A 25,771-nucleotide genomic window follows, 5' to 3' on the forward strand; every position below is an offset into this window, starting at 1 on the left:
AGGCAGGTTGGAGAAAGCAGTGTCTGATTTACATAGGGCTCACAGATTGGTTCAATCAGGTATGACATCTATATCGGGAACCAGGGAAGGCTGGTTGACTTACCCTAATCTTCTTATGCAAATGGACTTTCCAGTTGATTGGCACCATCTTGTCTGCTCCTTTACAGTACATGGGGCTAGGAGAGAAGGGAAGATGGGACCACCATCTTGACCATCTCTAGCCCTTACTTCATGCCCACATTCACCTGTGCAAGCTCCCAGCTTGCAGGCTGCTCGGTTAGGAAATTATTTGGGGCTGTTTTTAATAAAAAATAAAAGCCTTACTGAGGACTCCCATACCCTTTCTATCTGCCTAATTGCTTCTTAACTCATGTATCACATTCAGTACATTGGAAGTAGAAATGTAAAAAGAATAATTTTAACACTTCTCTCTTGACACTCTTTAAGATGTCCTTTTATTGACAAAATCAATTTTTAAAAATTTATATTCCCACCTCTGCATTTTAAATATGTTGTTTTTCTATGGTGGGGTTTTTGTGGAGAAAGCAGGCAGGGGAATAAAATGGAAGAAGAACTAGGTCTCTTTAACAGTTAGACCCACAAGAACTAAGTTCTCAAATCTAACATAAGTGCTGGCCCAACAACCGAAAACTCCCACCCATCTTAGTTCTGGTGTCAGCCTGACCAAGGCAAGGCAAGGTAAGACCTACATATGGGCCAAGAAAATAGAATGGTTTATAAATTGCCACAATCAATGATGGAGAAAAACAAGATCATCCAAAACAAATGACGCCCTGTCAAGATAATTCAGTTTGTTAATTTTACTAGCTAATAAGTCTCTGTTACATCTTTATCTGTCGGAGACAAACCAGCCTCATCTGTATGACATAATCAATCAATTATAAAAGTCACTATATGAGCTTTGGGGCACTGATTTACCCTGAAAGATCTCCAACCCCAGGCCTTGCCTTCACCTGAAATCATAAAATAGATATAGGAGTGAGATTTCAGACATGCTAAACACAATGTAGTTTGAGAGACGGGTCTCTCAGAAGCTCAGAGAAGCCACAATTTGCAGCTCTGAAGCACAATTTGCCTGATTTTCAGATGTGGCTGCAGGCTCTTAGTTACTCCCATGCAGATCACTTGTCTGAACTCTAGGGAATAATGAATTCAGTTAAGCCAATTGCTCTTGTCTCTGGTGTCAATCAAATCCCAGCGCATGCTAATGGGATCCATCTCATTCAGCACATGCTCTTAGACCATTCACACAGTGCTATTGCCCACATCACCCTGGCAGCTGTTTCAAGTTAGTGGAGCTTCCAAAGTATTTGAAGGAGACAAATAGGTTACCTCCAACTCTTGACTTTCTTATTTAGTCTAATGTCTTGTAAGAAAGATACTTTGTGAAATCATTCTACTGGTAAAAGTATATATCATCAAAATTAGCAGGCCTACCCATAGGAGCTTCGCAGATGAAAGAGAGTGCACTTTACACAACTATAGTCAATAGGTGTTCTTTTAATGTCCTAAAGCTGTGTCCACCAAAGTCCTGCATCTTGCATTTGTATTCCTGTTCTCTCAGGGATTGTTTGGTTGAGTTGCTCTTTATTTCTAACACTATCACTAGATCCAGCAGGCATTGTGGAGCATGTATGACACATACTACACATATTACACATAGTAGTATCTTCTGTATGTGGGATATGTGACTCAAAAGTATCAGCAAGTCAGATTACAACCTCTTAGGGAAAATCAACAGCAAATACAAGCTCACAGGTTGTGTGTACAGTTGACTTGTACACGACTTTGGATGCAAATTGACGCAATACCTCTTCATATTACAGTCATCTTTAAAGAGCGGACAGCATTCTTGGGGGCCTGAATTGCTAGGTAACTAAAATGTGTGTATGTAGAATAAAATAATCTTGGAAAAAAGATGTTTTCATAAGCCCTCTCTCTAAAATAAGGCCACCTTCTTTGAGGTAGAGGCTCTGTGCCTTGTGGAAGGAAAGCCACTTTATAAAGCAGCACAAGAATAGCCAGTTATTGAAAGGGCCGTTATAAAATTACTAGCCAGTGGTATTCACTGGTCTTAAAATTTGTCAATCCATTCATCCCTAGGAAAAAGAAAGCATGAAAGAGAGTTCCGTTCACAGGTAGAAACAATTTATGGGAAGGCTTTGGAAATGTAGAACTATTGTTTGTGATGACTGTAAGAAAAAGAGGGGCTGCAAGAGCGGAGCACCATGAGGGGCCACTGGAATGACAGCACAAAGCAAGGTAGATTCAAAAAGGGGAGTAGACGTTTGTTTAAATGGTTTATCCTGATAAACCCAGCTTTGAAGGCAGCCTGGGTCATTCTTGGAAAAGGCCATTCTTTGTCTTCAGTGACCCCAGAGACATCATAGTAAGAGGGTGGTGATGATGCAGCAGCCGGGACCAGGTCCCAGTCGCGGTGGACAGGACAGAACGGACTGGATGGAGCAGCAGGCTGGGGCGCCACCAGGTACCCGCAAAGCCCAGGGATGCGGCTCCTCCCCTGCGCCCCAGCTGCTCGCTGCGCCCCCTCCGGGCCGCGCGGGCTCCGGCTCCCACGCCGGGGCTGCCTCTCCCGGATTTCAGCCCGGTGGGAGGCAGTGCCCAGAGCCTGTTTTTCCTGATCTCACAAAATCCTAAAAGCCGAGTCCCTACAACCAGCAGACAAAACTGCTCTCCAAGCTTCGGCTCCTTCCTGCTTTCCAGGCGTTTCTCCAGGAATAACTTACACTTAGTGGCACGGGGAGGAAGGTGGGGACTGGGGGGTCGGGGGTCCCCCAGCATGGAGCACCCACGTTGCAGTGTCGTGTTGGAGTGGCTAGGGTGGTTTGTGCCCAGCCCGCCCCACCAGGCCCTGTCATCTGCGCACCGAGACGCCGGCTGGCCTGGGCGGCGGGGTGGGCGTCTCCGGGTCTGTGGCTCCGTCCCGTCCGCCCCCGCCCCTTCCTCCCGGCCGGCGCCGGCGCTGTGCGACCTTTTCCCCAGCGCGCGGCGCTGCGCTCGCTTTTATCCCGGAGCCCCGTCGCTTCGTGCGCTGCCAGCGGGGCTCAGCCAGTCGGCTGGAATTGAGTAGCATTCATTGAATCTGCGGATTTCATGACGTCTCCCTGCGTGGTCCATCACTTTTCTCCTAACCGGGGATTTTTTTTTTCTCTTGCCCTTCCCCGCTTCCTTCCACCCAGTCTCCCTCCCCCGTCCCTGCCCAGACGCGCGCCCCTCCGCCCCTCCTTCGGCCCCGGCGCCCAGCCCGGCTCTCGGCGCTCGGCCGGAGGGAGCCAGTCCGGAGACGGCCGCACCTGGCTGGAGAGGCTGGGCGGGCGGAGGGGTGGAGACCCGCGGGCGCCGGGAAGCCGGACCCGGAGCCGGAGCCGCGGCGAGCAGAATGGAGTCTCCTAACAGCCTCTCGGGGCTGATGTGAAATTTGACCATCTGATTCCAGTTTTTTTTTTTCCCTTTTTCCTTTTCTTTTTTGCATTTCCTTCCCTTGCCATCCGTCGTGTGGCGAATTGTTCAGTCTTGCTCCGTTTCAAGAGAGGAGATCATGATTGAGTGAAACCACCCCGTCCGCAGCCAGGTAAGCGGTGCGCGGAGATGCTCGCGGGCGAGGAGCCGGCGTCCACCTGGGTGAGGCGTTCCGCGCCCTCGGGTCCCCGCGTCCCCTTCCCCAGCTCCGTCGTCGCCGCAGGCGTCTACACTCTCGTGAGAAACATTGTGCCCAAGTCAGCGGAAAGACGAGGGAGAAGCCGGTTACATAACCGAAGGGGAATCTGTTTCATATGGTTTTCATTAGCGACTGAAACTCGCACGGGGGCCGGGTGGAGGAGGGGTCTGCATCCCTGGGCTCGCAGAGACCCAGTCAGTTATTGCAGACATCATTTCAACATCCGCTGGCAAAGGCGAAATACGCTGATTAACTGTCAGGGGCGGCATGTGGTGTAGTCATTTACAGTTCGGAAAAGCCCATTGTCTTTGTGGAAGGCTGTCTCCCTGTTCTGCTTTGCATGGAGAGGAGAGAGACAACAGGAGAGGGAGGAAAAGTGAGGGTGGGGAGAAACATGCGGAGAATGGGAAACAGGACAGTGTAACTCCTAACTGTTCTCTATCCGTAAAACCGAAGATGTGATATGATGACTGAAAACAGTAAATAGGAAGATCTCCCTAGGTGTAAACTGAATTATTTTGTAACTGGAACGCTTTAGATAAAACGAGATGTGTGTGCCATTTAGAGGACTGTGTGGATGTGGATATTTGCTTCCCTGTGGATATACTTTCATTTTAATCAAGACATTACTCTTGGATTCGTTTTTTAAGTGAAATAACATCAGTATTCCCAAAACCCAATAAAAGCCCGGTGGATCCACAGGTACATCTGTTGTACTACGTGCAATATGGTGAGATTCTCAGGGGAAAACATGTCTTAATACAAACAGCCACAGAGATAGGATGAGGTTAGTGGAGAAACAAAATACCAGAATTTTCCAAAGAATTCCTCCTCCACCCCCCCAAAAAAGGAAGAGGGGGGAAAAACCCACAACTCCAGTGTTGGGGAGTTGGAGATGTATTATGTGTTTAGAGCGTTTCCCAACTGCTGTTATCCAAAGCCTTCCGATCCCCGGGAGCCCCACACGTACAGGGGGCAATGCAACATCCCCGCCAGCCCGTTCCCTGCCTGCCTTTCTTTTACTGAAAAAAACGAAGAAGGGTGATGCCCAGGAACTGCTTAGGGAGGGGAAAGGGCTTGCTATAGTCAGGGCTGAGCTAACTGAGCTTCGCCCATTTTGCCTGGAGAAAGAAAAAGAGCTCGAGTCTCCATGGCGACCCAGGTGGAAGGGGAGACTGCAGCTCCAGTTACAGGGGAAAAAATTTGGACAAAACTTTCCTGGCTCCAGGCAAAGGAATAAGCCAGCCGCGTGCCCTGTGGCGGGTCCCAGGGCATCGGCTGTGCCCAACTCTCTGACGGCGGCGCTCAAGAGGGCGCCCAGAGCTGACCGCGTGCTCCTCAAACCTCCCGAAAGTTGCCGAGGTGGGATGGGGGCGGGCGGGGGGGGAAGAGGGGGTGGCGCGGAGGTGGTGGTTCCCCAGCGGGTTCCGGATTCAGCACCAAGGCCAGAGCCCAGGCGCCGAGGGTGCAGCCTCCTCCCAGTTCTGCAGCCCCAAGCGAGCGGCACCGACTCCTTTGGTCACTGGAGGTCAATCGCTTTCTATAAAGAAAAGATTCCTTGGCTCGGCCAGAATCTGGATATCAAATTATCCACGGAATTAGGTGAAGCAAAGAAGCTTGCAAATCATCCATTTTATGCATGGCGGTGCATCAGAGGAACTATTCAGAATCAGGAACACTGGGACAGGGAAAGACCTGAGCTGAACTTAGAGTGGAGACAGGATACCGTCCTTAGGGGGAAGAAAAAGGACGCGTGCGCGCACAGACACACACTCGCACGTACGCCGCCCATCAGCCCCTGAGGAGGGTTGCTAGTTTCAGCTGAGTCCCTTTGGCTTACAAAAACATGCCTCCTTTGCCCTCTCACGCTCCTCTCTTTAACTTTTTGTTGGGCATAGATGGCAGAAGGGAGCTGTGGCAGCACCCTAGTCAGTGAGAAACCAGCCAACCAAGTACTTTCCTAGGGTCCTAGGACTCAAAAGGGTGGAGAAATAGTTTCCTCTCAGTCTAGACCTGGCAGGATTCAAAGCAACACTGGTGAGCTCCTGGAAAGGAGAGAGAGTGTGTTAGCAAGATGAGAGCCAGTGATCACATCTTCATGCCTGTGTGTGAGCAAGGTGGCTACATTTCCTAGGTTGCAGGCATAGGAAACCAAGAGGAGTCACTTCTCTTAATACAAACAAGGAAGAAACTGCAGGAGGGAAGGATTTATTTCCATTCAAGTTCCATTTCAACATTCATACAAGGAAAAGAGGTAAGTCCATCCAGCTCTTCTGCTCTTGCTTTACTAGAAGCTGGTCTTTGCCCTGCTCTCATCCTTGGTAGTAGGTCCCCCACCACCACCACCATCACTGATATGAAGCGGAAAATTAGTATAGGAAGGTGGCAGTCATGTTTGCAATAGAACGCCTGTAAGAGTGCCGTCCAGGTGTTACAAGGTTCGGTTTGAATTGCAGAGACCAGTCAAAGGTTTGACAGCTGGCTGGAAATGTTGATAAAGGTTTGACAATATCCCTGGCTGCTTTCCTGTTTCATGAATATACTTGTGCATGAGGTCTTGAGCTGGTTCTGGTTTGTTATTTTTAGTGGTAAACAAGATATGATCCTGGCTTTTTTTCTGGGCTTTCCAAGTGTGACACGTTGTTGTTTCTAAAGATACCGCATGCTGAGCACTCAGGATGTGGTTAAAGCAGTGTGTTTATATCTTCCAGTCTTTTCAAATGATTGTTAGTGAAGGCAGAGCAATTTATTTCAAACCTAAGCCAAAGGATGAGTTATTGCACTATTTCTTACATTTCAGTTCCTGATAGGCATTGATGAGTTTATCCATAATTTAGTTTATGAAAGGGTTGCTACCTAAAGTAGACAGAAGAAGTGATGCATGGTGTATTAAACAAAGCAGCTGTTCCCTGGGCTTTGTTCCATCTGATATTATCAGCAGAAGGAAGTAGACATTCATTGTGAAGGTAAAGCTATACAAGAATATAGACTGTTAGATAAACAAAGTAATGTATTTCTGAGTTCTAAAGTTCAATTTCTGTTATAAATTTAAAAAGAGGGGTGGTGTCAATAATCTGGGTATATGAAATTGCTCAGTCAATAATTTAGTTCTGGTAGATTCCATGCTCACATATTCAGTGCGTATTCACCAAACTATGGCTTGCTTTCTTCCTAGGTGGCTAATTGATGAGCAAAGTGTCACTATGCCCTTTGCAGTCAATAGGATACTCCAAAATAATTGGTTTACTCATTTCAAGTAAGATTTGCTAAGGAGAACAGCTTGTGAAAATTCATCCCCATTCACTTGGTTCCATTTTTCTGTTTAAAAAAAAAATCATTTTGATTCCTCGTCTAGATATTGCCTAAATGATAGTTACCTCATCTCAGTATTGCCTAAACATTGGTATATAGTGTTTTCGTTTGTGTGACCCAGGTCTTTATTTAATATGTAGAACTTACATGGACTTTTTCCTTTAAGAATATAAAAAGGCTTTTAATTCAGTCTCATTTTCATCCCTATCCTTCTCAGTCTACCTTTACTTAATAGAGGAAAAATTAGAATACTTATTTAAGAAGCAATAGAAAAAATTCATTGGAGATTAAAAATAAAATACCCTTATGGAATCTTAATCCCATTCGCTGATTTTCACTGGTAGAAAATGTTTCTGTCCACCAGGGTTTAATGTTGACTATGTAAACCTTCATGAGAACAAAACAAATCCTCTTTATGTAAAGTCAGGCAGATAAAGTGAAGCTCTTCTCTTTTTCACCAATTCTTCCTTTATCAAATAATACATAAGCAATACGGAAATGGAAATGGACCAGAGATAGGTGGAGTAGGAAGAAGGAAGAAAGTGAAGGGAAAAGGCAGTTACTTATTGCTGCCAGCTTTAAAGTGATAATACTTTTCAAAGTAAGGTTGGTTTTTCTAAGTTCGTTGTCTCAAAGCTTTAAGTTTGGTGGAATTATGATGTTTAAATTCAGTGAATTTGGATTTATAGCTTCTTGAGATGGCATTTATTGTTTCTTTACTTTATCTTCAATAATTGACATGTAAGTACCAAAAGAGAATTGATTGACTCTGGAGTTTTACAAAATTATTAAATCTGGTAATACCAGTAAGGGGGGAATTGGCAGTTAAGTTGAAAAATCATCAAAACACTTTTGTTGAATTAGAGTTTTCTTTTTAATTGTAGTGAAAGTGTTTGGGGAGATAGAAAAATAAAATATAGCTGTTTGGGATAAAAATACATTTTAAGATGCATTTTAAATAATTATTTCCATAAATAATTAGGATCCAATAAAAAGAAGAGATAATCACAACAGCAGTTAGTGCTCTAATGGTATTCTGAATTTCCTCTGGCAAAGTACTAGAATATACACATACTTGCTATTATTTTAATAACATTAAATAATAGCAAAATTATTTTTGTCAAATAAGGAGCAGTCTCATCATTAAAAGAATAGTCTCTATCCTCACTAAACTGTAGCTTTGATCTAACCATACCTCCTAATCAATTGTAAATATTCATTTATTTATTTGTTGCTAAATTGAATCATTGTTTAAACAAAACCAAATCAGAGAATGATTTTGTGCAGTGTGCAATGTTCGAGTAGTCATTCAGATCTGTATTTTATCTGGAATGCATTAAGGCCATTAGTCAACTTTCCTAGTTATAATATGTAAAGTTAACCCTAAATTTTAACCAAGTGACTATTTAATTTATGACTATATAAATGTATTCGTGTCAGATGAAACCCATAATCTCCTTCAGTCTCATGTTTCTCATTTTTTTCTGTATAGCTGTGCTTAGGACTAGGAATCATACAGTACTGGTGATTCTTTTAGTGAATAGAATTTGGCTAACATGCATCACCGGTCTTATTCGCAGTCACAGAGATGCGGTTTCCAATATGAAATACTTACAAAAGGAACCAGAAAGTGCATCTGTGGGTAACAAGATCCATGTCCTTGCCAACAACTGTTCTGTGGGATTAATTCTGAACGTATTACATGCAATGTGAGAGACGTGTCTATAAATTAAGTTTAAATCCTGTGGCAGTTTCCTCTTTAAACTTGCAGACATCTTTTTTCCTATCCAGGATGACAATTGATTTTTTTAATGATGCTTTAAATTTCTCTTGTATCATCTAGCAGGAACTTGTACAAGCTTGACAATGTGCTTCGTAGGTGGTGTTGCTCCGTGATTAAGAGCACAGGCTCCGGTGTTTCTCACTAACTGAATCTGCATCAAGGTCTAGGTGTATCTGTCAGTTTTTGCTAAGTCTGGTGCAGTAACAGCAACTGCAGCATCTTGGTGTCTTACAACACAAAGGCGTATTATTCCCTGGAGCTCTATACCTCTGCTGGTCAGTTGTGGCTCTGCCTCCTGTGCCTTCTTCGTTCTGTAATTCAAGCTCAAGAATCAGTCTGGTCTGAAACACTTCATCCCAGCATCAGAGGAAAAGGAGAATACAAAGTTAAGCAATGGCCCTTAAAATTCCTGCTCAGATATGTCACAAGTTATCCACTCACATTCCATCAACCAAACAATTCACATGTCGCACCAGTGCCAATGGTTAATGGGAAGGAGATGTATATTTCTCCCACAGTGAGGCACTGCAAGCCATGTAGCAACAGGTGGAGACATCTAATCTTTCAGGGAGGGAAGGGAATAACTGGAGGCAATTATATAATCTACTATGCTAATTTTGTGAACTTAATCAACTTTTTGCCTTGGTTTCCCTATCTATAAAATAATAACAATAGTAATTATAACAACGTATGCCCCAGAGATGTTATGAGGATTCATGTGATAATGTAAATAAAGTTCTTACCATAGGCTGGGGGTGGTGACTCATGCCTATGATCCCAGCAGTTTGGGAGGCTGAAGTGGGTTAATCACTGAGGCTAGGAGATCACTTGAGACCAGCCTGGCCAACACGGCAAAACCCTATCTCTACTAAAAATATAAAAATTAGCCAGATGTAGTGGTGCATGCCTGTAGTCCCAGCTACTTGGGAGGCTGAGGCACAAGAATCACTTGAACCCAGGAGGCAGATGTTACAGTGAGCTGAAATTGTGCCACTGCACTCCAGCCTGCATGACAGAGTGAGACTCTGTCTTCAAAAATAAAAATAAAAGTTATTAGTACAATGTCCAGCACAAAGCAGGCACTTCATAAATAGCAGATGTTGTTATTCATTTATTTCAATGTGGCATTAACTTCAGTTCTTGATGATCCTGTGTATACTTTATTAATTAGATAGCTCTTGAAACAGAATTCTAAATCTCACCAATTTAGCAAAATAGAAGATCTCTCTCATTCACATAAATCTAATTCATTGATGCTGTACAAGGACCCAGGCTGATGGACACTTTGTCATCTTTAGCACATGGCTTCTAAGATCTCCTGAGTGTTGATATCCAACTTACAGACAAGGAAAGAGTGAGAGTAGATGATTATGTAGAAGATTTTAATGATCCAGACCTGGAAGTAATGTATATAACTCCTATCCATATTCTATGGTCATACCTGCAAGAGTAGCTGCAAATTGTAGTTCAGCTCTATGACCAGGAGGAGGGGAAACTTGTAGGCTGAACGTGCCGGAGTCTTTGGTATGCATGCCCAATATACATGTCGGGCATCGAAGAAATACAGCTAATTTAAATCAGGAATAGAGTAAGGCCGAGGAAATGATTTGTCCCAATGGTGAAAAGATTCCTGGTAGAGATAGTATTTCATGGTGCCCTGAATCATTCTTTAGTAGTGTATTTTGTAAAATACATTAGTTGGGATATTTTGACTTTTGGAGTGGGTGTAGATGACTCTTAACAAAAGAAATACAAATACATATTGTTTGATTTCTGTTAGCCAATCCGTTAAAGTAGACACAAAGGAGAAAAGCCAACTTCACAACCCATGCTCAAAAGCAACGTTCTAATCCTGACAATTACACCCACATTGTGTCTAAGAATGCTGAAGAATTAGATGCTGTCTTCTACTCTCTGGCACCTGCTGTTGACCAGCAATTTGCATTTTGTTTTAAATCACATAAATGTCTATAGGTTAGACACATGCTGTAAGTTTAGGTTGAATTAATCTACTAATAGTCAGTGCTCTCCTGAAAGTAAACCATGTCTTTTATAAGTAGTGTTTGAGAAGCTCTGCTTCCCTCAAGGAGAAAATTTGGAAACTGAGTTCCATACCTTTTCACTAGAAGCAAAAGAACAGCTTTAATCCAAACTTACAACTCAGAAAAGAGAAATTTCAGGGAGAAATATCTGAGAAGACTATGAGAGGAAGAACCAGAAGAAATAGGGAGGCGTTCCATAATGCTTTTAGTTCTCTTATGTCATTTCCATTCCCCTAACTCAGATACCACAGCCACCTACACTCATGCAGGGGAAAACATTATCAAATTGAAACAGTAAATACCAGTAATGCATGTTAATCCTTCCATGGGGCAGTAATACTGGATTAGAAAACTCTTGACCTCTTCAAATATCTTGCCATTCCAAAGTAAATAATGTCTCATAGTGCAACTTTTGTTTAATGAAGAGAATGTTATTGAGGAGAGGATTTATTTCACTGTCACGTTCAAATCATTTCAATCCAAAATGGATACAACCCAACTCAGTCATGTGCAGAAGGGAGTAGGCAGGACAGTAGGTGAGTGCAAACCATGTAATATAAGAGTAGATGAAAGAATTAAGGGTGTTTTCCCTGGAGAATATGTGGGGGAAGAGGCATGATGGTTATTTTCAGGCATCTTGATATTTGAACATGAAGGAAGAAATTAGAATTGTTCTGCTGGGCTCTATGGGATAAAAGTGGGACTCAGCAGTAGAATCTACAAAGTGACATATTTTGGTTCAATATAAGAAAGCATTTTCAGTAGACAGAGCTGGACAGAGGTAATATGATCTGTCTTCTGCATTTGCACAGCTCTGAATTCTTTGTCACTAGAAGCATAAAGAAGCTGAGAAAGCTAGGAACCGGGGTTGGAGTGCATATATTTCAAGGTCTTTGCCAACACAGAGCACTTCTAATGGCCGTGAGAGAAGTGGTGCCCTTCAAGTTCCGTCAACAAATCAGACTGGACCTCACCACTCTATGGGGCCATTGCTTTATGACTTGGGGAGCCATCATTTTTCTATAAAAGAAGTGTATGGTATTTAACCAAGCATGGCATCTCAATCCATACACAAACCTCATGGTCTAAGAGAGCAGGTCTGGAATGCTGTGATCACATGTCTAAGCAGTATCACATGACTAAGAGGCAGGGCTACAGGACTCACCACTCATGGAAAAGCTTTACCCTTGCTTTGTGTTGTCGACACACTACCTTCAATCAAAAGACAGGGAATGAAATCTCTCTCTGGAGGCTTCTCCATCACCTTACATTCTTTTCAGAGCTGAGACTCCATGATGAGCCAGGCAGAGCACACTTCAGATTTGTAGATGTCTCTAACGTGCAAAATATACTGCTACTACAATATAATTCCTACTCTCAAGAAATCCACTTTCAATAATGGCAAAGTAGGAGTAGATTCTTTCCTCTTCAGCTCTCTCCTGAAGTCTCACCAGTGAATACCCTAAACATATGCACCCTCTTAAATTTTCTTTAGCCCTCTTGGGGTGGCTGGGCCCATAGCAGTAAAGCATATAAAGAGAGGGCAGAAAGAGGAGGGCAAATAAAGCAACTATGACATTATGTGTTGTCATAAGAGGGATTCTTTCACTGGAAAAGAGGCCGAATTAGGTGACCCCCCCTTTTTTTTTCAGTCAGCACTCAAGACTGTTGGGCCCAAGCCAACACCCCACATGTCTCCTTGACTGGCCACAGGTGGGGTCTCGGTGGACAAAAGGAGGCATCAGAGCTGATGAAAGTCAGCTGAGGTCAGTGGTTCCCAACGTGTGTCCCTGAACCGGCAGCAGCAGGAGGCAGCATCACCAGGGAGCTGGCTACAAGTGCAGGTTCTCAAGCCCACCCCACATCTACTGGATCAGGAACTCTGAGGACAGGGCCAATCATCTGCCCATCACCTCCAGGGACTTTGATACACTCTAAAGGGGGGAGCTACTGGCTTAGGGTTTTCTCAGATCTGCTTTAGGGAGGAACCCAGACATAATGCCCCTTCTCACAGCCTTCTTCCCACGATAAAGACCTTCGAGTGCATGCTCACACAAGAGCCAGGCAGAGTCACAACTAGAGCTGGGACCCAGAATGCCCACTGCAAAGGCAGATTTCACCTGGACTCAATGTCTTGGGTTGGCGGTGGGGGGGCGTAAGCAAAAACAAAGAGCTTTTGGTCCAACAGAAAAAATATGCATGATCACACTAAGTTTCAAAGATTATAAGTACAAAGCAAGGCTTCTCTGTTAGGCAGTTTATTTAAATAAACTGCTTAGTATTTTGGAATTACAGTTAATCCATTCTGAAGTTTCTTTGTTCTTTTCAAAATTAATAGTCTCATCTATTATCCTTTAAATAAAAGACACTATCAGTGAATAAGAACGGTGTACTCTTGAGAAAAGCCATATTAAGAAAATTGAATAGAGTGCTTATCACAGCAGACTTTCAAGCAGTCAAGTGAGGAATAATTATTATTATATAACATTTACTTTCATTCAAAATATCTGACCACTTTCATATTGCCAGAAATTGGCCTTTCATCACCATATCCAGAATTGTCTTAGCTTCTTGGGTTAGTCAGTCAACAAATCTCTACTAAGTACCTACTATCTAAAGAAGACAAGGGGGACACAGGAAAAAAATGTCCTGATTTCAGTTCTCAGAGGCCAGAAACTTAGAAAATGAGACTATCAATGAAGCAATAATGCTCACAAAGAAGCATGGCATTACACAAGAGAATGGTGCTAGGCTTTACGTGAGGGAGGAGAACATTACTGAGGGCTGGGATCAGCAGAAAACATCCAGGGATGTGGTGAAAAGTGACGGTGTCTTGGAAGAAGAGTAGCGTTTCAGTGCTTAGTAAGGTTTTCCCAGGAGAAAGGAGGGCTTTCCAATCAGGAACCCACCTATGGGTTGGTGCAAAAGTAATTGCGGTTTTGCCATTACATGCATGTAAGATGTATTGGCAATGAGGATTGATCGGGCAGCGATATGGTGTACCACACCATGGAAATCAGAGCACCACACATCGGCCTGGCATATGAGCTTGTAGATCTTGGAGAAGTGACTGCTTTGATTGGGGCCAAATGGGAGGAAATACAGGGATTTTAATCTGGCAGTCATGAGCAAGACAGAGTTAAATACTGAGATTAGGACACACAGCTAGGACACTGATGAGAAGGCAAGAAACCCTAAGCATGTGTGAAGCAGTAAATGAGTAATAGAAAAATGGACCCACTTTAGTGTCATCAGTGGTGCTGAGAGCAGTAATCACTCATGAGCCAAGAGAGCAGGCTGATGATGGATTCCGCCCAAGGAAAGCTCTCCTACCACCCTGCATGGGCAAGAGGGAGCGCACGTGGCCGCAGTCCAGGCGCAGAATGGTGAGTTTGTTCCAGGGAATAAATAGTGGTGCTAGGCAGAGAGGTAGTTGAGCCCCTGCAGCAGCCAGTTAGGGCTGCGGTGTGTTGTCACTTTCACTTGCAAGGTTTTGGCTGGAAGAGTTTAAGTGCATGTTTTTGGAGATTTTCTGTGAATGGGAAATTTGTTCATCCTGAATATGGTGGGACCATTTTATTTTCTGATCTGGAGAAGAGAGTAGACAAGACTCCTTTTTTTCCCTCATGTACAAGAACAATGTTGCTTGATCGTCATCTCCTAGTTATTCAGTCATACCTGTCAAACTACAAACTTTCTCTCTGCCCATGAAGTAAAACTCCCTTATGCTTTTATAGATGTCACTGGGAATTTAGCCTGGCTCCCAAGCAGCATGAACAGAGACCCCATGAAAAGAAGGAGTCTATGGTAAAAATATAAAGTGGGCTTTATGTGGAACCCACCTTAGTCTGCAAGTAACCTTTATGGCACAGCCCACTACTTCAGTATAGTGGTGAGTGTGGGTCAGTCTAGAACTTCCAAATAAGTCAAGATAATTTTTTTCAAGACCCCAATATGATACCAAAAAAATGAACAAAAATACTTTGCTGTTAATTAACTTTATTTTTCAGGGATATTATTTATTTAGCTTGCACCACTAAGATGGTCTTCTCTATTCCTGATGAGTTTAAGTTAGTAAGGCTGAGTCTTCTGTGAGATTCAGCTCTCATGGCAAGTACAAAGAGGTTATGTTGGCCACTGGGATAATAGCTAGAACATGGGATCCAGCATCAGAAGACGTATTTCACCTGAAAATCCTTGGTTATGTGAATACCAGAGTCATTCACAATAGCCTACCCACAAAGAGTGTGAAACCTGGACTTTAGAGAAGCTGATAGAAAAAATGGCATTGTGGTTACAGCAACACAAAAAACTGGTGTGGGATAGGATAATTTAATTAAAACTCACCAGTCAATTTCCAAACAACCCCCTGATATTTTCACTGTATTAATAAGGTTTTCTTAAAATGAACAATTATTCGATAATACTGGATGTTTTTTGGTTACTCTCAACCAATCTAAAATAAATGGTCCTTTTATTATAAAATAGATGTAAGGAGGCTGTAGCACTAAAGACAGACCCTGGTGTCCTGCTGAAAAATCACAATCCTCATTTGACTACTTGAGACCTTGCAACATACATGTATTGTTGTAGTTCGTCTCTTTCTTCAGGTAAGGAACCTGGACTCAAGTTGTTCTTCATTTTTTAAATTTCCAGATGAACCGTTGGTATTGCTAAAATAAGGCAAGACTTATACATGGAGAGTGATAAACAAATGAGTGAGAAGCCTTGTGTGTCTGTCCTGGCCTCTTCCCATGCCATTTCAGACATTGGTCATCTGATTGAGTCATTATGCTTCATTTTCCAATCACAAAACAGATCCAATCACTCTGTGCCCTTAAAGCAACCCAAGATTCCACAGAATGGTCACTTTCATGATGTATTAGTCCATTCTCATACTGCTAACAAAGACATACCTGAGACTGGGTGATTTATAAAGGAAAGAGGTTTAGTGGATTCATGGTTCCACACAGCTGGGGAAGCCGCACAATCACGGTGGAAGAAGAAGGAAGAGCAAAGCCATGTCTTACATGGCGGCAGGCAAGAGCGCTTCATCCTTTAGAATATATCAGAAACCCTGGAGGGGATGGGCAGATGACTGGCCCTGTCCTCAGAATTCCTGAGCCAGTAGATCTGGGGTGGGCTTAAGAATCCGCATTTGTAGCCAGCTCCCTGGTGATGCTGCTTGCTGCTGCCAGTTCAGGGACACAGGTTGAGAACCACTGACCCCAGCTGATTCTCATCAGGTTCAAGCAATTCTCCTGCCTCAGGCTTCCAAGTAGCTGGGACTACAGGTGCCTGCCCCCATACCCAGCTAAATTTGAAATCTTAAATTGAAATTCCTCTTTATAAAACCATCAGACCTCATGAGACTTATTCACTACCATGAGAAGAGGATGAGGTAAACTGCCCCCATGATTCAGTTATCTCCACCTGGCCCCACCCTTGACACATGGAGATTATTACAATTCAAGGTGAGATTTGGGTGGGGACACAGCCAAACCATATCATGGGAAGGGGCAAAAGAGATCTCACTAAGTTGGCAAAAAAAGAAAAAGCACTGAGTAGGACCTTGAAACTCTTAGCATCTGAGAAGGAATCTCAGACAGGGTGGAGAGGAAGGGACAGTTAGTTTCTAGTAAAGAGAGGAGAAAACAATGGGCTTAATATGTGCAAGAGAGACTTGCTGATAACAGAGGTTCTGACACCCTGGAATTGTTTTAAAAGGAAGGAAGGGTAATTTATATGCTGTCATATCAGATAAATCAAAACAATAAACCAGGTAGCTTGTTGAGGCAGATGTCCAGGTCATTGAATTTGAGATGTCAATTAAAAGTATATTTTAAAATGCCACCAGAAAGGTTCTCAGGCTTGAAGTTTTATCTTCTTACCACAGGCACTGTCTTGGGGTTTCTTCTGCAGCCACCCTGTGGGCTGGTGCCTTCCCGCACACTTTTACTCTCTGCCAGATGCAAACTCCTTTGCCAGCAAGGGTCAGACTACACATTATTGTATCTGCTGTGTGTCTCTTCAAGGAGTTTCATGGAAGGGCCATTCAGTATATAATATTTGAATAATATTTCTATAATCCTTAAAGTATACTGAGAACTACTGGAAACTATTAAAACTATTAAAAATAGCTGTCTTTGGAAAAATAATGCAGACCCTTATTATTCCATGAGGCACATTGTAGCCATTTCTATGAATGCAGTGAGGATCCACTGTACAAGAAATAAAACACCCAAATACTGTTATGTAGGTCAGAGGGGAGATGTCACGTGGGAAAGAGTTTTCTTCTTTTCTTAGTAACTTGTACTGGCGAAAGCATCCATTCTAGATGTCACTCAGATGTGATATTTAAATGATGGAAGAAAAGGAATAAATTTGTATTTCAGATGGGACCAGGGATGTAACATTCACTTTTGTAAGCCATATAAAAATTGGAGCACAGTTCAAGTCACTGATTTCTGGTCTTTCTGTATTGGCATTGTCTTCTGTGTTGCTTTAAAGATCTCCAAAACCTAAGCCCTCATGCCCTTAGACATAACCACATTTCCTTCCTAGGAGCCTAAGAAATTGGAGTTAACTTGGAGTCATGTAGTTCTATAGGATGAGCTTTGACAGACACTGAGCTCTATTAGATTAGTTATTTCACTTCTCTCTTATCAGGTTTTCTAGCTACAAAATGGGGATAATTCAGAAAAATAAATAAATTAGTAAGCTGGTTTTCCTGTCCCTTGCTTCTAAGAGGATATGAAAACCGTAATAAACAATTTAATTATTTTATAATTTTTAATGCCAAGCACATGTGTTACTTCAGAAGGCAGGTATGCTCCTTTCTCCACTCTTGTAGGACTTTAAAGTTTAAGAATAGAATAATGACCCAGTTACATCCCAGGACACCCACATCATCAAAGACTAAACTGTCCAGCACGGCACACTCACCAAAATAGAGGAGGGAGCTCACTCACTTTTTAGAAAGGTTTTTAACAACTGAATTTGAAATCTTAAATTGAAATTCTGTTTATTCCTAGTTGAGTCAATTATCCAAATAATTCAAATTAAACTGGAACACTCCAGTCCTGAAGCATTCTCAGTCATCCAAGTTTTACAGTGAAGTCAAGGTCAATGCTCTTCAGATTACAGATGAGTTTGAACATGTCTGTAGTTACATGTGTGGGGGTGGGAGGAGCTCTCCACCTTTATCCTTCTATTTCCACATGGTTTCCATGTGGTTTCTATATACATGGCACTTTTCAGATCCAGCCTGGGGAATTTTCACCAATAGAAATGCAGAGAAAGTGTATTTTGGGTGTGACCTAACTTGTAAAAACCAACCTACTGTTTCTCTAAGACAACACTCACCTTTATTACTTATTTATTTTATTTTATTTTTTAAGACAGAGTCTTCTTCTGTCACCCAGGCTGGAGTGCAGTGTTGTGAACTTGGCTCACTGCAACCTCCGCCTCCCAGATTCAAGCGATTCTCCTGCCTCAGGTTCCTGCCCCCACACCCAGGTAATTTTTGTATTTTTAGTAGAGACAAGGTTTTACCATATTGGCCAGGCTGGTCTCAAACTCCTGACCTTGTGATCCATCCGCCTCAGCCTCCCAAAGTGCTGGGATTATAGGTGTGAGCTGCCACACCTGGCCAACACTCACCTTTAAAGTAACTTCCCAACTTGAGCTCTTCCATTGTTTTAACATTTCTACAAGGCAAACAGTGTTTATTGCCAATTCGGAAAAGTAAACAAATTTTAACATCAATGAATTCTGCACTCAAACAGCTTGACCAAAGACGATAAAATACTGTGCATTTATTTTACCTGAGTCTTTCTCATTTGTTTGTTGCACAAGTATGTTTAATGTAGAAAAAATGTGAAAACTCAGATAAGCTAAATTTTTGAATAAAGGAAGGCAGGAAGGAGAGAAGAAAGGGGGAGGCGGGGGTGGGAGAGAAAATAACCCATGCAGTAAATAGGAGGGTTTACTTACATTTTATAACAAAAACTGATCATCATCTATTGATGACTGATTTTGTTATTTGGTAATTCATCATCAACTTCTCTCCAAGTCAGGAATGAGGAGTGGCTCGTGGATTGCTTTGTCTCTTACTGTGGGCCTCACTCCCTGCTCTTCACCCACCTTGCTGATGGCCTCATGCGCATCCTCTAACATGATGGACACTTGCTCCGTAAGTCCAGGCCTCTTCCTGCTGCCTGGGATGTTCTTTCCCCAGATTTGCCTTTCTCTCATCAACTCCATCCAAAGTTGAGCCTTCTCAGCAAGTGCCTCCATTCACGCCTCCTGTAAGTCTCCCATCCTCCACCCCTGTTTCCCCATCCTCCTTCCTGATTAAACTTCCTCCATGGTACGTGGTACCTTCTAACACGCCACACAAATAACATATTGGCTTTGTTTATTTTCTGTCTCCTGCAATAGAAGGCAAGCTTCTAGGGGTAGAGTTCTTTTGTTCGTTTTGTTCACTGATGTTTCCCTCGCTGATGTCCTGCACATAGTAGGTACTCAATATGGTCGACTAAACATAGACTACGATTGTGGTGGCTGCATTGTAGGTGACTCTAAAACATACTTACTGTGTATTCATAGCGTCCTTTATTTTGGGCATTGGGGTTGTTTTCTCTTTTTTGTTGTTGTAAACAGTGCTGTATAAGCATCTCCCACACAATGTGTCTTTGTACACACTATATCAGAATGCCTTTTTAGTATAAAGCATTACACATGTAATTGCTGGGTAGAAGGGTAGGCACTTTTTGAAAGCTCTTGTTACATTTCACCAAATTGCACTTCAAAAAGGCTGTGCCTATTTACATTCTAACATTTCCCAATGAAAGAACAGTCTGTAATCCCTGATCCATTAACCACAGAAGCAATCTGATTGGACATGAAAACATTCAAAGAAGCCGGACAGGTCATTCTCAGCTGCCAGAACCTGTGCCCACCTGAGCTACTCAGCCACAGGAACTGAGTGGGTTATAAAGGAGAAATTAATATCAGACACCAAGCAAACACCTTCGCATGGTGGAACTCATATGCTACTAGCTTTCAGCAATATTGTCCCAGTCACTAAGCCTGTTGGTTCTCACAAGAGCCCAGGAAGGAAGGAAACATACTGTTTTCCCATTTTGTAGGTAGGGAACTGGAAGCCAAGTTCACAAGATTAAGTTGTACCAGGGAACCAGGATTTGTGACCAGGGTTAGGAGACTCTGGCCCTGCATTTTGGACATTGGGCCTTGAACTCTTTCCACTTCCAGTCTTTTCAGCTTTCTCCTAGACACTACCAAGGCCCACTCTTCAATTAACATTCACTGGCTGCAAGTGTCCAAGATGTGTTCTTTACAAGAGATTTTTTTTTAGATGGAGTCTTGCTGTGTCACTAGGCTGGAGTGCAGTGGCGTGATGTTGGCTCACTGCAACCTCTGCCTCCCGGCTTCAAGTGATTCTCCTGCCTCAGCCTCCCAAGTAGCTAGGACTATAGGTGTGTGCCACCATGCCCAGCCAATGTTTGTATTTTTAGTAGAGACAGAGTTTCACCATGTTGGCCAGGATGGTCTAAATCTCCTGACCTTGTGATCCACCCACGTTGGCCTCCCAAAGTGCTGGGATTACAGGAGTGAGCCACTGTGCCGGGCCAAGAGATTTTAAGAGGGTCAGCGAAACTGAGGTAGTGTGCTAGCTTCTTGAAATACATTTATAATTTTTAGACTTGAGGGTGAGAAAATAGAGGAGAGCTGGAGAAAGAGAGAGAGAAAGGAGAGTGAGAGGGAGTGAGAGAGAACGAGAAGAGAAAAATTCAGCTAAGGACAGTCTTCTTAACAACCGTTTTTCTAGTCTAACTTGGCCGTATTTCAGGGCAAAACTGGTTTTTCCCTGTGGAGTCACAAACTATTATTAGTTTCACATGTGCAAGAATATCATTAAAGCAATGTCATGATTTCTACGGAGATTATACACAAAAGACAAAAATCTCTTTCTCTCACTGTTCTTCCACCCTTACCCAGGAGAAACTCAACATCACATTTCTCAACAGACAGAGCCATCTCTCCCTTTCTTAGCTGTTTTGCCCCCTGAAAACTTGAGGAAAGTACACTTATTAAAGGGTTGAAAGTCTTCTTAACAGAAGGAGGGAAATATTTTCATTTTTACTATGTGAGTTCTTTTTAGCCTTTTTTATTTTAAAACATTAAATCTTATTTTCTTGTTAAAACAGTCTATTTAAAACTTTTGTCTGTATTCAAAGCTTCAACAAAGAAATAAAGCAAAGAGATGGTCATTATCATGAGCAACTGTAAATTAAACCTAAACTAATGGAAAAGGAAATGTCTTTCCCTGGCTATGCCTCCCTTTTTAAGAAATACAATTTCACAAGTATTATAACAATTCAGTTCCTCCAATCCCCCTGTACCCAATGCTTTTCTATTACCTGCAGATGGAAATACTGAGGCTGATAGGGAAGATCTCTTATTGCCCAGGATACATGACATCTATGGAGCCTGATTTGCAACTCCGTCCACCATCTACAGCCTTTCTAGAGCAATCACAGAACAGTAACACATTATTGGCTTTTTTTTTTTTTTTTTTGATGGAGTCTTGCTCTGTTGCCCAAGCTGGAGTGCAGTGGTGCGATCTCGGCTCACTGCAACCTCCTCCTGGCAGGTTCCAGCTATTCTCCTGCCTCAGCCTCCTGGATAGCTGGGACTACAGGTGTGCACCACCATGTCCAGCTAATTTTGTATTTTTAGTAGAAAGAGGGTGTCACCATGTTGGCCAGGTTGGTCTCGATCTCCCGAGCTTGTGATCCACCTACCTTGGCCTCTTAATACTGGCATTTTCGAAATTTAAAAGAAATGAAATCCAATGGGAACAACTCTTGACAGGCACTCTGCAGTGGCCTACCTGGAATAGAAATTTCCATGACTGCTAAGGGCACTAGAGCCCAATTCATGGCCACTCAAATGCAAAAATCAGATTCCACAGACATCAGGCTAGCATCAGCAACCAAAGCTGCTCAGACACACCATGCGTGGTGGCCCCCACCACGCTCACCCTTCCCCTCCCCACACAGGCACTTCCTCAAGCCTCCCAGATGATTTTAAAGGCGGCCAGCATGGAGAACCCACAGTAGTGAGCACACAGAGACTGTGTCCCAGGTTCACTTGAGTAACAATTGTTTCATAGGAGTCTTCCCTTCTCCTTTCTCATGAGCTCCAACTCAGAAGTGTTTTCCCATATCACTTGATCTTGACTCCCGTAGCAAATAGGAATTGGATCCCACTGGGTCCTAAGCGCTGTGGTAACTTTGGGGAAACAGATGCAAATGACTTCTCATACTGACAGGGGATGCAGAATACAATGTCTGTGATGATGAGGCTGTCCCCTGACCCAAGACAGACGCATGCAATCGTCTAGTCTGCACAGACCTCTGGTGGAGCCAGGAGTTCGAAGGCAGAGACTTCCCTGATGGATGCAGGAAATCCGAGGTAGCCCTAGGGATGAAGGCTTAGAAAAGTGAGGGAGCAGAGGGCAGTGTGACAATGGAGTGCAATCCCAGGGAGAAAGTGAAGAGAGGTCTGCCTTGGAGGGATAGGGACAGGGCGGAGGGCAGGGATGGCATCAGGTTCAGGACCGTAGATGGCCTCTCAGAGCCAATCAGCAGCTAAAGTAAGATTTTGGACAAGGCAGTGGAACAGACAACTTTGCTTCTAGAAAGAAAGTGTGGTGTGGCAGGACGTTCCTCCCACCACAGGAAGCATTGAGCGAGGCTCCCCCTGCTCGTTGCCATTGCTGTACCTGGACGGATCTGGCTGCCAGCAAGGGTCACCGTGTGTGCACCTTCCAGCCAGGACCGAACCACGCTGCTCTGTCTCCCTGCTGGGCTACACCTTGGGTGGGACTCTCACACAAGCAGGGGTTCTGTAAGGTAATAGTAGAGAGGGTTTCTTTTTAGAGCTGCCTTCTCGGAAGCCAAAGTGGCTTTGTAGAATGGAGAGAACCCAGTTCTACCCAAAAACTATCAGCCCAGCATTGAGATGCTGTTTACATCCCTTGGCAAGAGTAGCCAGTGTTTGTTCCTGCAGGCAAAGCTCAGGCTCCCACACGAACCGGCTACCAGCTGCGCTCCTGAGTCTGGCAGGAGCCCGGCTTCTGCCCCTCCCCAGCAGCACCACGGCTCCCAGAAGAATTCCCAGCAGCCCAGCTGCAGACACTCGTTTCTTCTTTTCCTTTTTGAAGCTCAGGTGCCTTTTCCGAAGCAAACCGTGAGCTCCAGGCACTGTCAGCTTGCCTCTGTTTTTCGTGGAGATGTGTCTGTCAGCATGGGGTCCCCCGCTGCCTCTGGGGCCCAGGTGTCTTCTCTCCTACTGTCAGCTTGTCTCTTCCCCTGACAGACACTGGCTCCTGCCAGAGAGAAACACTCAGTGTTCCTAAATGCTTCCATGAGTTTCTTCCTCCCCAAGCCCACATGCTGCCTTTGAGTCTCCCCCAGGAGTTGAAGGTGAGAGCTCTTCCCTCCTAGCAGTAACGCAGTCTCAAGGTTCACCTGGAGACCAAAGAAAAGTGACCTCTGTACCTTCATGACCCACAAGAAAATGCATGTTCCATGCCCGGACTGCTCCAGGCACCACCTAGCAAAGACACAACTGAGCCCCATGCCAGGCTGGTGAGAAGCAGCCAGCCGCACATCAGCCTTGTCAGCTCAGGTGGAAACAGGTGTGTGTGCAATGACCAGACAGGTGGCTTCCAGCACCCTACGAAGGGCTTCAGAGGCTTGAGCAGTTAGCATGGGTGATATAGTTTAGATCTTTGTCCATCTCATGTTGAGTTGTAATCCTTGTATTGGACTCAGGACCTGGTGGGAGGTGATAGGATCATGGGGATGAATTTCTCATAAATTGTTTAGCACCATCACTGTCCTTGTGATAGTGAGTGAGCTCATATGACATCTGGTTGTTAGAAAGTGTGTGGCACCTGCTCCCTCTCTCTCTTCCTCCTGCTCCTGTCCTGTAACATGCCTGCTTCTCTGCTTCCTTCCAGCATGATTGTAAGTTTCCTGAGGCCTCCCCAGAAGCCACAAATGCCAGCATCATTCTTCCTGTACAGCCTGCAGAACTGCAAGCCAATTAAAACTCTTTTCTTTATAAATTACCCGTAAGCCTGCAAGCATTTATCGACTTGTGAGAAAGTTTCTGATTTTAGGGATGAGATTTCAACCCGGGAATACCTGAGAAACTGCAACATTTTACAATAAGGCTTTGTCTCAAATTTCCAACTTTTTAAAATGGGGAATGGGAACAGGGCACCACTGTCAAGCAGCTTCCAGGGCAGGAGAGGGAGGGAGAGGGCTCTGAAGCCCTTTGTCTTTGTCTCACAGCCCCTCTAATTCTGGTACCCTCCTTCCAGTGTCCCTATTTACTGAAGTAATCAGGACAAGGTACTTTACCCTGAGGGCAGATTAATGAGAAGGTCTACCTCTTTCACCAGGTGGGAGGGACAGAGAAGGAAAGGGCTATACATCTTTTATTTCAGATGCTGTCCAAAGAATGACCTCTACGGGGTCAGTGAAGGTAGCTAGGAATAGGGATGGGTCAAGGAGAGAGATGTTGAATCATGGGGAGGAGGGCTTTCTAAAGCAACTATGTCATCTTCAGCCAGAAACCAAGCTGGTTCTATTCAAAAGTCTGGTAATACTTCTCCCACTCAGAGCAGACACCCCCAAAGGTACTGCTAATGGGGTTATATTGAAGCTAGCTGCACCCTACTCAGTCCTGGCTGATTCTAAGTCCTTCGCATTTCTAGACAGCTAGGCAGGTGGGAAGATAGGCATGATCATTAAGGTCTTTAAGGACAAAGCCATGTTGCCTCCTGAGCCCTTAAGAAAAGCCCTTCTCTTGCTCATCTCTAAATCCCAGGGCTACTATTTCCGTTTTAGAAAGAGGCTGACCTGCTATAGCTTGGAAGTTCTATGTATTTCTCTCCCTTGCTTCACATATGTAATTTTAGTTAGAAAATAGAAAATATGGAGCCAGGGATGATGGCTGGCATCTGTAATCTCAGCTACTCAGGAGGCTGAGTCCAGAGAATCACTTGAACCTAGGAGTTTGAGACCAATTGGTGCAACATAGCAAGACCCCGTCTCTGAAGAAAAGGGAAACAGAAATATGACACTGTGAACATAATTTTAAAATAAAGTGAAAATCTCTAGATTCTTTTAAAGAACTGGTGAGACTATAATTATCACTGTCACATTAACAACAGAAATTGGGAAAAAATGCTTATATATTTGTGCTTTTTTTCCCCTGAAACTACCTTACCTAGAGAGTGAGGCGTCAGTTACCACCTGCGGAAGTCTGGCCTGCAGACCCTGACTCACCGACAGATGAATGAATGCGCTCTCACACCATTACAGTGATACAAGTGGGCTAGGATGGCCGTTGGCTGCTCTCAGAGGGTGAAATGCAACCAATCAACCCCAACCCCATGTACATCCACAGATTTACTTATAACACAGGTTCTAAGTTAACACACTTGTGGATAATTAACATAGCTAAAAGAGTGGTTTCACATATGATAAAAGCTTTAGATTCCAGGAGCAGAGAAAACATTATTAACAGGTAATTCCCCTTTGATCTTCCCCTGATGGGGTTATCCAGCACAGAGTTTACCTGAGTAAACAGAGTAGAGACAAAGGGATGTGGGGTAAAGAGACTTAAACTGGGAAAAGCCTCTTATCATCCCTATCTTCTCCCTAACTTAATGGACCAGCCGGCTGCCTTCAGCCTGCCCCAGTAGAACCTTTCAGCCTTCCAAAAGGTTTGAGACTATAATCTATAACTTTCCCTAAATATTTTCTGTAATATTTTGTCAGCCACCTAGAGTGAATTCCAACAAGAGGGAAACCAAACGCAGTATCAAAA

At 43.7% G+C, this 25,771-nt stretch overlaps 1 protein-coding gene across 1 annotated transcript in view; it reads left to right on the top strand.

Moving 5' to 3' along the window:
* Positions 1–3,042: 3,042 nt before the first annotated feature.
* The window catches only part of KCNJ6 (potassium inwardly rectifying channel subfamily J member 6), a 279,909-nt gene continuing 257,180 nt past the window's right edge, over positions 3,043–25,771 (top strand). The window contains exon 1 of the mRNA XM_032276884.1: positions 3,043–3,613. The gene's annotated coding sequence lies outside the window, so the exon portion shown is untranslated. The remainder of the gene's footprint in view (positions 3,614–25,771) is intronic.

The sequence above is a fragment of the Sapajus apella genome, unplaced genomic scaffold (assembly GCF_009761245.1).
Source record: "Sapajus apella isolate SASKATOON/1434 unplaced genomic scaffold, GSC_monkey_1.0 scaffold8, whole genome shotgun sequence".
NCBI classification, from domain to species: Eukaryota; Metazoa; Chordata; class Mammalia; order Primates; family Cebidae; genus Sapajus; species Sapajus apella.